The following is a 12,504-nucleotide window of genomic DNA, read 5'->3' as shown; positions in this document are numbered from 1 at the left end:
CCTCCTCTTTTTTCTCCTCTTTCTCCTTGTCAGCTCACCAGAGAACTGACTGCCACTTTGCTGAGGGTGTGTGTGTGTGTGAGGGGACAAAGGGAAAAGCCAACTCCCCATTCTGACATGTCTCCAAGACCTACCTTCCTTCCTTCCTTCCTTCCTTCCTTCTGTCCGTAGAAAGTTAGCACCCATTTCACACCTAGAAGAATGAAATATTATAGGAAATATTAAAAAGGCAGAATATTATATTTCCTTGGATGTGAAAAGGAGAAACATGTTTTTAAAGACAAAGCAGTTTCCTGCAGCTCCCTGCCCCCCTTCAGCTCCAGGGTGATGGGATTAAGACATGGCCCTCAGGACATGATGGGATTAGCCCTCTACCCATCTCACCAAATAGCACCTGGGAAGATTGCATCACCCAGCAGGATTCAACCAAACTTAGATTCATGGCAGCACTTTGGAAGTGCTTTGAAGCCTCTCTAGCCAACTGCAAAGTTAGGGGTCACATTAAGACCGTAAGCCAGGGCCAACAGAATGTAGCCAATTACACCAAGAACCATGACCTAGCCTGCTGGCTGACTGACTGGCCACAGGACATTCTGATTGGGTGCTTCCAAGGTATGCTGAACAATGAAGTCTATCATAACCACATTTCCAGGGGTATCCTCCCACCCTCCATGGCTGGTATATCTTGGTGGAGGAAGCAGAGATTGACCTGGCCCTTTCCTGACACCACCCAGGGCATGGTGGAGATCCCTTCCAGAAAAGAAACAATCCTCCAAGCCACTACCATACACCCAGAGCCCACATTGCCATTCCACTGGTTGATTCAAATGTGGGAAGGAGGGACACCAAGCTGTCAAATGCAAAGTTGTGCACTCAATCCAGAAGGCACTCCCAGGCTCTGCCAAGAAGCCAGGTAAGCCACCACAGAGAACCCGTGAGATAGTCCTGGAGGGGGCGGAAGTCGTAGAGTGCATCCATCCTCCAAGGATGGTGAGAGAACTCCAACTGGCCCCAAGGACAGCCTGGTGGAGAGCAACACTGACTCTGATGATGATCCCTTGGTGTTGCTCAGTCCACCCAGTAACCTCCCTATTGAACTGGTATACCATACTTGGAGCACAAGGGAGACTTATTAGCCCTCCTGGATTCAGGTTGCACCAAGTATCTGGTCAGCCTTGCCCTAGTTGAGAAACTGGGCTTGAGACTTAAGCAACTCAAAGTACCCATGGCTTTTTGCCAGCTTGATAGAAGGTGGTGGTGATGGCGGAGTTCCAGCAATGTTTGTTATAGATGAGGATGGGGTGTACACAGAGTCTTTGAGCTTTATCATAGTCCCTGGTATGGAGATATTCCTCGTGTTAGGTTTGGCTTGGCCATTGAAGTGGAATCCCTATGTGAACTGGAGTCGGATGCTGTTAAAGATTCATCAGGAAACTGGAAAAGAACTGTGGGATCCCTACTCCTAAGTGATGGGTGAAGCCAAGAAGGGAAGTGGCAGCTGCAATAAAGAGATTCCCCTCAGATCGGAACCTGGAGGATGTTTTCAGTGAAAAGGGCTCAGACACGCTCCCACCCCACCAACTGAATGCTCCATAGAAATCCTACTGGGAGCCAAACTACCCAAACCTAAGCAGTATTTCTAGGGAATTAGAGAAAATGTGAACTTTTGTAGACAAAAAACTGAAGCACAGCTTCATCCAGCCTGTCAGACTGAGTGTTGCTGCTCTGGTATTATTCAGAGAAAGAAGGATGGGTCCCTTCATCTATGCATTGACTTGTGTGCTGTCCAGACAGTATATAGGTAATTGGGAATTGAGATAGTTAAGTTAGAATTGGGAGCTGACCCCTTAAGGGAATGCCTCATGGTAAATGTAATTAATGAATCGTGAGAAATGTAGTTCATGTCATGTGGTCATATCTGTAATCCCGATTGGTCACTGAATTGACCCTTGGTTGGGTTGGGGGAGTTTCCTTTACTCCTGCTTGGACCCCAGCAGGGTGCTGGTGTCTCACCCTTTGCTCCATTGTTATAGGATGAAAGATCACTGCATTTTTACACTATGAAGTCAGCTGTGCAAAGAGTTGGACATTAGATGAATCTCGACATAACCGTGAGTTACACCTTGAGAATGCCTTGTGATCCAATAAAGAAACTTTGTATGGAAGCCTTTGTAGAGTTTGTCTGTCTGTCTTTATATTCAGCCAGCAATTAAAAGACAGAACAACTTGGTTTTGGTTTTGTTATTGTTGTCATGAAGTCATGTCCAACCCATTGTGACCCCATGGACAATGTTCTTCCAGGCCTTCTTGTCCTCTTCCATCCCTCAGACTCCATTTAAGCTCACACCTACTGCTTCAGTGACTCCATCCAGCCACCTCATTCTCTGTCATCCCATTCTTCTTTTGCCCTCAATAGTTCCCAGCATTAGGCTCTTCTTCAGTGAGTCTTTCCTTCTCATTAGATGGCCAAAGTATTTGAGTTTCATCTTTAGGATCTGGTCTTCTAAAGAGCAGTCAGGATTGATCTCCTCTAGGACTGATAGGTTTGGTCACCTTGCAGTCCAAGGGATTCGCAGGAGTCTTCTCCAGCACCATAGTTCAAAGGCCTCAATTCTTTGGTGCTCAGACTTTCTTATGGTCCAACTTTCACAGCCATACATTGCAACTGGGAAAACCATAGCCTTGACTATACGCACTTTTGTTGGCAGGGTGATGTCTCTGCTTTTTAGTATGCTGTCTAGATTTGCCATAGCTTTCCTCCCCAGGAGCAAGCATCTTTTAATTTCTTGGCTGTAGTCTGCGGTGATCTTGGAGCCTGTCATTACCTTCATTTCTTACCCATCTATTTCCCAGGAATTGAAAATGTCTACCCACTATCCCTAATGAATGATATGTTAGGTCATTTGGTTAAGGAGAAAATCTTTATCAAACTGGACTTGTGAGAATAGTATTATTGAGTTAGGATCAAAGAGGGTGATTGCCTCCTGGGATGTTTCCAATTCTGGGTCCTCCTGTCAGGGTTCCAAGTAACACACCCAATGGAATCAAAACTCCAAGGCAGGCACGTTCCTCAAAGTATAAATTAATTAGGCATGTCATATTGGCACATCTGTGGAAACCCGACTCTAACCCCCCCTTGGTTTCCCCTCTAGCTAAAAGTAGAATTTTCTTTCCCCTGCCCATGTAGTCCATCATATGGTCCAATCTGGCCACAGTCTAAGGGTCACTGGGTCGCAGATCCTTGCACCTGGTGGAAAAGTTCTCGGTTCTCAGAAGAAAGAATTTTATTATGGCTACAATCTTCTAGCTATCTTTTCCTCCCCCTCCCATTCTCACAGCTCAACTCACTTCATTGTGGCAGCCCTGAAAGTACCAGGGGAGGAGAAAATGGTTCCAGGGCTGACACCTCTCTTTCAGACTGCAAGGGCCCCCTGCTGTATTCATGCAGCTAATAAATGTTTGTGCATGAGCATCTGTACAAGGGAGTGCTAGTTTATCTGAATGACATTTTAATTATGCTGAGACTATGGCAGAACATCTAAAACTGGTCAGGGCTGTGCTCAAAAAGCTTCGAGCAGCCCAACTGTATGGCAAACTGTCAAAATGCAAGTCCACCAAAGCAAAATTGACTGTCAAGGCTACTGCATTTCTCATGAGGAGACAGAGATGGACCCCAAAATGGTGCTGGCAGTACTGGACTGGGCTCTTCCGCACACCAGGAAGCAACTACAAAGCTTCCTGGGGTTCACAAATGTTTACCGGCAATTCATCCCATCATTTGCCCTGATAGCCATCTCTATCCCCAATCTGCTAAAGACAAAAGGGGAGGAAAAACCCAAGTCTAGCCAGTTGCTGAAATGGACAATGGAATTCCAACAGCATTTGAAACTCAAGCACCTGTTCACAGCAGCGACAATGCTGAAACATCCAGACTTCATAATTCAGTCAGATGCTAGTGATGAGGCGGTGGGGGCAGTATTGTTACAAAAAATGAGCAAGAGGCTCTATAGCTGTGTGCATACAATTCTAAAAATCTCACCGAAACCAAGCACAGGTGGGTGGTCTGGGAGAAAGCATATGCAGTGCACTGGGCACTCCTAACTTGGAGATATTTCTTAGAAGGGAGCAAAACACCTTTTGAGGTATGGACTGACCATAAAAATGGAGGATTATTGGGTTTTGTATTTGGGGTTTTACTTTTGTAAGCTGCCAGAGTCACTGTGAGTGATTATAAAAATATAGTTAGATTAAGTTTTCTAAATAAATAAATTTAAATAAATATAGATTGCTCTGACACAAACAATTATAGACTTCCAGTTGACGTCGCAGTGTGAACGGCTGGAAAATAGTGGGCTCTGCCAAGATCCATGAAATCCAGCCGGTAACCGCTGTCAGGAGACCCTTCAGGGTCATAGCCACCTTGGAGGGGCAGTGAAGGAAGGAGAGGCACTTCACTGACCACAAGGGAAATCACAATTCCCTTGTTAGGTCTGAAGCAAGCTCTCCCCAAACAACAGCAGGGACAATGGCCATTTTCTGGCTGTCACGAAACTGGGACAACGGGACCACAAGAATGTGTTGGAGCCGTGTATGGACAGAGCATTCAAACTGGATGAAATGATACCAACATTTACTCTAAAGATTGGAAGTAATAACAAGAATATTAAAAGATAACTCCTAAACTTAAGATAGCGGCAGATTGGCACACAGAGAAAAAGAAAACTGAGAACAAAGAGGCGAAAGAAGCCCAAGACAAGCTAATAAAACACAGAAAGCTTGGGAAAAGCCCAAATAACTTGAAAAATGATTTCTTTATTTTATTATTTATTTGGTTTATTTGTATTTTCAAATTCCCTGGATTTAATTGGAAACTCAGCTGTTTTTGACAGACTATTTAATATTGGATTTGGATTAAGAGAGCCATTTACTGTAGGAAGAGAAGTACTACAGCACAATAGCCGCAGCATTTTAGAGGAAGTTACTTCAATAAACACAAAGCCAAATACACAACATAGAAGCAACAACATCTGGAGGATGGCCTGATGTTGACTCTACTGTTGATGACTTGGATAATTTGGAAAGATTTACTGAACCTTTTTTTGTTCTTTTTTCTTGCCCTTTGGAAGGTTTATAAAAAGGAATTAACCTGCAAATAACTAAACTTAACTAAATTTGGCTATTGAATTAAGGTATTGGAAGATGGGAGGAATCTAGTGGTTTAATTTGGACTTGGACTATTGGACTTAATTTGGACTTTTGTTTATGTTATTCAACAGAATATCCTACGAGACAAAAGAAGAGAAGCGTTAGAAGAAAAGAGAAAAGAAGGACAGATAAATAAGACTTTAAAATTGGGACAATTGGGAGATATATAATTGGGGAAATGTAAATTGTAAATTGTAAAATAAGGAGTTTTACAAAATGGATTTCCAAGAGACAGCAGAGCTATATGGAGAAATATTGATTATGTTAAAAGATATGTGTGAATTTTGGAAAGGCAAAAGGGAGACAAGGGGATTGTTTAAAGATATAGAAATGAACGTAGAAGCTACCCAACAATTAGAGGGAAAAGAACAACATGATACTCAAGAAATAGGTGAGAAGTTAGAAAAGGCAGTGGAAGGGGAAAAGTAAAAAGAGATGCAAGAAGTTAAAAATAAAGAGGAGAAATGATAAATAAGCAGAAGACATAATCCCATAAAAGCTTATAATAGAATAGAGGGAAAAGGGAAAAATCTCCTTAAGAAAAACAAAAAAGTTTTGTTGAGAGCTAAATTATAGATTAAAGGTTTGAAGACCTGTGATTTACTGTAGAGTCTGTCAATGACTTCATACCATGGGAAGCCACACCACTCTCCTAGAAGAATGAAAAACTTTGAGGAATATTAAAAGGCAGAATATTATATTTCCCAAAGAGAGAAATGGAGAAACTTGTTTTTTTAAGAGGCAGAAAGCATCCCCCACCTTCCTTAATAGCCCACAGCAGATGTTAGCATTTAAGAGATAGAGAGCTTATTGAAAGAAGACAAGTATCCAGATAGCTCTATTCATAAGCAAATGCCATCACCCAAGATCCAACACAGGAAAAAGCCATTAAGGCACAATAGGAATTACCCAACATCATTTCAAAACACAAGCCCCTTCATTGCATCACCTCAAATTTCAACCAAACTTAGCTCAGACAAACACCTAGGATTTGCACTTTGCCTAGAACCAGTTATGACCACTACATAATCCTTACATGGCCCCATGGGAGTCTGACAACAATTAATAGAATACATGTTCTAGCACAGGAACAGGAAGTTCAAGTGCAAAGCCCAAAGAAGGTATAAAAACCCCTCACTCTCAACTCCATTTTGTCAGCTGCACTAGAACCACAAACATGTGGTTCTGTTCATCAATAAATGGACCCTCTTTCCAACCTGCAGCCCCCATTTTGTCTCCAGTGCCTTTCTCCTGGTTTGGAATTGAACTAGATAGATATTTCTTCCACAATAGTATGCATAACTTTATGCATAATATTTTTCCTTATCCACTTTTGCTTGATCATTTATCTTTAATGCTTTGTTTTGATTCAGAATAGATATTTCACTGGTTAAGCAGAATCTTTTTGGATTCACCCTAGATCCCTTTTTGTTATTCCCTTAGTATACTATGCATGTTCCTAATATTACATAATTTGATTAGGAATTTAGCAAGGCAGCCAAGATTTCTCCTACACAGTGGATTTATGTTCCTTGGAAGCAAATTCCAGCTAAATGTTAATGGGGAGGGAGTTATTAATAATAAGAGTAATTTGACAGTGGAACTAGTAATCCAGAGGTGTGGTAAATTTCTTTTTAACTGAAGTACAGATATTTTAATTTTGATTCCTGGACAAAGCAGAAGAGCAAGCTTAGTGGCCTAAATTGCCCTATCCACCTTTGCAATTCTAGATATTTTCAACTGGCTATGAATACTTAATACACTGTAGGTTTTGTAATGTGAGGTATGTTAAGTGGTTAAATATAAGACTGTTGGGATAACATGAATTAAATCCAGCACAAAAGCCTTGTTTTACATTGTCTAATTTAGTGTTCTGGTCAATAGTTTATTAAAGGTTTCAGATCTGTTTAAATATGTACCTAAAATGAAAACCTACATGGGAAATAATAATGTTGCAGTTCTTACAGCTTTAATATTTATATGTGTTTTTCTATGGTGTAAATTTATGGAACTGAAGAGTGAGAACACACAAATGGGGTTGAAACTGGAAAAATTATTGAATTTTTAAAAAGGTAAAATGTGACAACCTTAGCTACAAAGTATGATATCAACTGGAAACCAGACAAATAGTATTAATCAATACAATAGAGAAATGTGAATGCAGAAGAGAATCTCACATTGAGAGCTCCCTATCCTTGAATATGAAACAGCAAACATTCCTAGGGTTACTTCAGTTAGTGCATAGAACCTTTCTTGGACAAGTCTATGCTGAGGTTCAGTCCTAGGAAAGTGTTTAAAGGGTGTACAGTAATCTATTCCATTTTTTTCATACCACTAAATGAGTACATTTATTTGTGTATGAGTGTGGTATGTGTCCGCTGAGTCAGTTTTGATTCCTGGTGACTACTTGGACTAGTCCCTGCTGGACTTTTTTTTTTTTGGGGGGAGTTTTTTCAGAAGTTTATCACTTCCTTTTTCCTTGGCTGAGAAACAATGACTAGCTCAAAGTCACCCAGCTGGCCTTTCATGGCTAAGCTGGGACAAAAATGTATGGTGTCTCTTAGAGGACTTCCAGTTTGGGCTTCTTCAGCGATGGACCGAAATCGCGATCGTCCGTGGTTTTGATCTGTGCTCACCACTGGAGCGCCCCAAGCTGCCCAGATTCGGGGCTGAAACCACCCTGTAGAGGTGGTGAAGAAGGGGGAGCCATCAGCGGGGTTGAGGAGAGCCACATCTCTCCTCCTCGGCTGGCCATTACTCCCTTTCCCAAAGGCGGTTGCAGCGGTGGTCAGAAATGGCCATCTCAAAGAAGAACCCGACCGGACAAGATTGTGCAGGAGGAAGTTTAAAGGAGAAAGTTTGATTGACCGGGTTGAATGGAGAACATCTATTTAAGGTACCTGGAACCTGAATTTTAAAGACTAATACCATTCCTAAAAAAGATTTTAAGCTGCAAAAGAGAAAGGGAAAGGAAATGGAATTGGCTTTTTTCCCCTCTAACATTGACCGTTTTAACTGTCTTGGAACATAAAGAAGAAGAGATTCGAATAAGAAATTGATACTGATCCACTTTGATATTAATAGGCTATTTCTAGCTGAAAATAAAGTGTCAAAGGGATAAAGATTCTTGGATAATTTAAAAACTTTCTTTAAAAAAGAAAGAAAGAAAGAAAGCAGCAGAGGGAAAAAGGAAAAAAGAAGGTGGAATCTGGAAAATGGAGGAGACCACCTGGAACTTAAAAAAAAAATGATAGTGGAATTTTAACAAGGCTTGCAAAAGATACATTGTAGCTGAAACTTTGTTACAAGAGAACAAAGCCCCAGGAAAGAGAAAGTGAGAAAAGAAGCAAGAAACAGTTTTGGATTATTGGATGATTCCTGGAACTTTGGATGGAGGATCCTAATGAAATAAAATAATATCAACTGGGGGTTGTTTAATTTTTTAAAAAATGGCATCACTCCTTAAAGAGTTAAAAATGAGACTTAAAGAACAAAAAGAAGAAGCACAAGATGGAAGAGGATCTTTTGGCTTCGTATTTCAATTTTTAGAAATGGAGATCTTGAAGTATGAAAAACAACAAGAAACGCTGGCAGAACAAGAAGGGCGGGACAACGAAGAAGCCATCTTCAATGACCAAGCAATTTTAAGCGGGGTAAAAAAGGGAAAGGGGGAAAGGGAGTTAAAAACTTAAGTACTGAAGCAACAACCAAAAAAAGGAGTAATTTGAAAAGTAATCATAATATCAGGAAGAAGCAGAAGGGAGGATCACAGAAGGGAGAATCAGATAGAAAAGGGAATAAAAAGGGGACGGAGAAGAAGAGAGGGAAGAGGGAAAGGAAAAGAAGCTATAAAAGACAGAAACAAGATATAGAGGTACAGGAAAAACGTACAAGAATTAAAGGTATAAACCTATTTAAAAGACACAGAGACAATGGTTAAAATTTAACTTGAAAGGATTCTGCAAAGGTGCATGGGATAGCATTGTTATATAATATGTTAGATGATTAAAGTGATAGAAAAAATTTATATTGATGTGTAGTGGAATATTTGTTTGTAAAGAGAATAAGGCTCTCAATGATTTAAAAAGAACGTTTTAAAAAAACTGAAAAGAAACATGGAAGATTTTTATCAGTTGATAAGGTGAACTTGAATAATAATAATAACTTTATTGACTACTGTTAATAACTATTGTTTGGTTTTTTATTTAAAGACAGTAACAAATAAAATATGAAATATACATGATTAAAGTGAAAGACAACAGATATTACTAGGTAATGTTTGTTAAAAAAAATAGAAATGTAAAAGATTGTTATTAATATTAATGGCAGACCTGTACTTGAATAGAATAATTATTCCATTTACTATTGTTATACATATCTACATATCTACATATATATATATATATATATATATATATATATATATATATATATATATATATATATATATATATACATATATACTTTTTTTTTTTTAGAATTTAGTGTGTATTTTAAATTGATTTACCAAGAATCGATTTACCAAGCAGAATTCGATTGAAAATAGGTATGTGTTATAAAATAGAGGTTAGAAAATGAATGTTATAACTGTAAGGATGTAACTTAAATTTTTAAATAGGATTTGAAAAAAGATACAGAGGTGTTACACTCCAGTCTAGTAATTACAGCGGAAAATTTGTTTTATGAGAAAAGATAATATGAAATTGGAAACAGGACAGACGAAAGTATAAAAACATTGATTAGAAAGATTTTAAAAATTAGAAAAAGATATGTAATTGAAATAAGAAAGGTAATAATTTAAATAATAAATAAGATACATTAAAATAAGGCTATAGGAAGTAAAGAAAGGGAAAAGCTATTGAAAAAATTGCAAAAATAGTTATAAGATATGGATTAGAATGTATAAGATAAATATGTATTGAGTTCATGTCTGTATGGAGAATTGATAACCCGGGGCCACGCTGTTCTCAAAAAAAGATATTTTATTTGTATTTGTATGTTTTGTGAAAACTTAAATAAAACTTTTATTTTAAAAAAAATGGTCTCTTGGTTTCTATCCTGGTGCCTTAATCACTAGTCCAAACTGGCTTTAGTTTGGTGGTGCCTTAACCTGTTGCCTTAATGACTAGACCAAATTTTATTCAGGAAAGCACAGAAGAAAATGAAACATATCTACTGTTCTTTCTAGCCCCTTCTGCAGTAGCACTAGGAGTCCCATTTGTAATATCAATAGTTACTTTGAATTGTTGAAACACATCTGCTCTGTTTATCTTCACCACCACCAATGAATGTTATCACGCTGAAGGTTTTTTTTTAAAGCACTCTGAATCGATTTCAAAGTTTTACTTTTTAGCATCACTGAATTCTGCATCTGGCATCTGTACTAAAGAAATAGCAGTGAAGTTAAATGTTCATACAGGTAATGTTTACATGTTGTTTTTTTCTGGGGGAGAGCTGAACTATCGGCTCACTATAGCTGCAGTGCTAGCTATCAGATTAGCAAAGGATGTTTGTTTCTTGATTATCTGATGTACTAGTTGCACATGTTTTGACTCTGGATGATGCAGCTGAGAGCCATGTACTAGACTAATCCAGACCATTGTTCTCATAGGTATTTGGCCTTGTAGAGGTTGGATCTACATGATTACCAACCAAATGAACTTTTCTGAACTTACATCTGTTTTCCTTTGGAAAGTTGTCAAAAGTATTGCTAGTGCTATGAGATCAGAGCTGTACAGCATCCCATATGCTGAAGTTAGTTATTTGTTCTGACTAAGCCAAATAACGTCTGAGAAATACTTCAGCTGTGACAGAATATTAACCATAATTTTTTTTCTACATAATTTTCAGTTGTGGTTCTAAACTTCTTATATTAAGTACTATAACTGATTTAATAACTATACTGTTTGTGCCAAACAGCCTCACTAACTCATATCATTATCATATGCCCACATAATTCCCCCTGAATAATTTACATATGAATGAAATAAACCTGATCCCTCAGTAGTAAAATTAGCAACTAACCTCTCTTAAAGTTCTCAAACAGACATTATGCAAACACCCACATTTCCAGTAAATATGGTTAAGATCGCTATAATGTGAAGCTAAGATGTAATTTCTTTGATTTTGGTTTAGTGTTGTACAAATCTAGCCAATTCTGATTTATTTCCACAGATCATGGTTATACAAAATGTGGTTCAGTTCTGTGGAAAGGGAACTTCACGAAGACAGTAGTGTCACTCAAACAGGAAAAGCCAAAGGGGAATATCAGGCCAGCCATAAAACAAACTTACATAGGAAAAGGAATCAAATAAAAGGTATTAAAGAATCCCTATAGACAAAAGCCTAAGTAATTAAGAAAACTAGACAAATAAGAAAAGGAAACCCTTACAAACACAGGACATACCAAATAAGCAAAACAAACAGACAAAAGACACAAAAAATATAAATTACAAAAGAGACAGACAGGAGATTGCCACAAGACAAATATGAAAATCTATTATAAAGCTAAAAGAGATTAGGAAAAAAACCGATAATACAATCTAACCACCCCGCGGAGTTTGCCTTCCTCACCCCATGGAGTTTGCCCTCCAGCAGGAATAAAGACAAACTCAAACAGGATTTGACACATTAAGCACAAATACAAACATTCACACGAAATCAACTCACAAAGGGAGAAAAGGGTATAAAAAACCAGGGACTTACCATAAGAAGCTAGCTAGCCCAGGAACGCAGACTTCTCGCTGTCCCTCGCCTTCCTGAAAAATAAAAAGATCCAGCTTTCAAGCAGTTGTCCGTATACTTGCGCTGGAGCTCTCCCAGCGGGAAAATCGAATCCTCGAAGGAAAGACATTTTGACACCTTTCAACAGTTCTCTGTGTAAATCAGATCAATATAGGGCTGAATAATATTTTATTGAATTATTTTTAAAAATCTGAAATTAAAAATGAAAATGAGCATTCAAAATGAACTCTGCTGTGTATGTTTGAATGCAGAGTTTTGCCACAGTAACCATTCTGTGATATAAATTGCTACTTTTTATGGGTGGCATTTTCTGCCCTTCCCAGCTTATAATTTATTATAAAAGGCCATTTTACATGTCATCTATAGTTGTTTCACTCCATGCTTCCAGCTATTCTTAAAGCCAATTGTAAAACTCCCAATTCTTTTCCTTTCCTTTCACAGAGGTTTGCAGGCATGGATGTCTTCATACTTGCTCCACTTTCTCTCTTTTGACATAAATGTAAATCCTTTCATTCTGACCATCATCACTGTTACGAACTAACTAAATAAACTCAT

This window comes from Notechis scutatus, chromosome 2 (assembly GCF_049901735.1).
Source record: "Notechis scutatus isolate UNSWTSFEM ecotype Mainland chromosome 2, rNotScu1.2, whole genome shotgun sequence".
Taxonomy (NCBI): domain Eukaryota; kingdom Metazoa; phylum Chordata; class Lepidosauria; order Squamata; family Elapidae; genus Notechis; species Notechis scutatus.
This window is presented reverse-complemented; position numbering follows the sequence as displayed.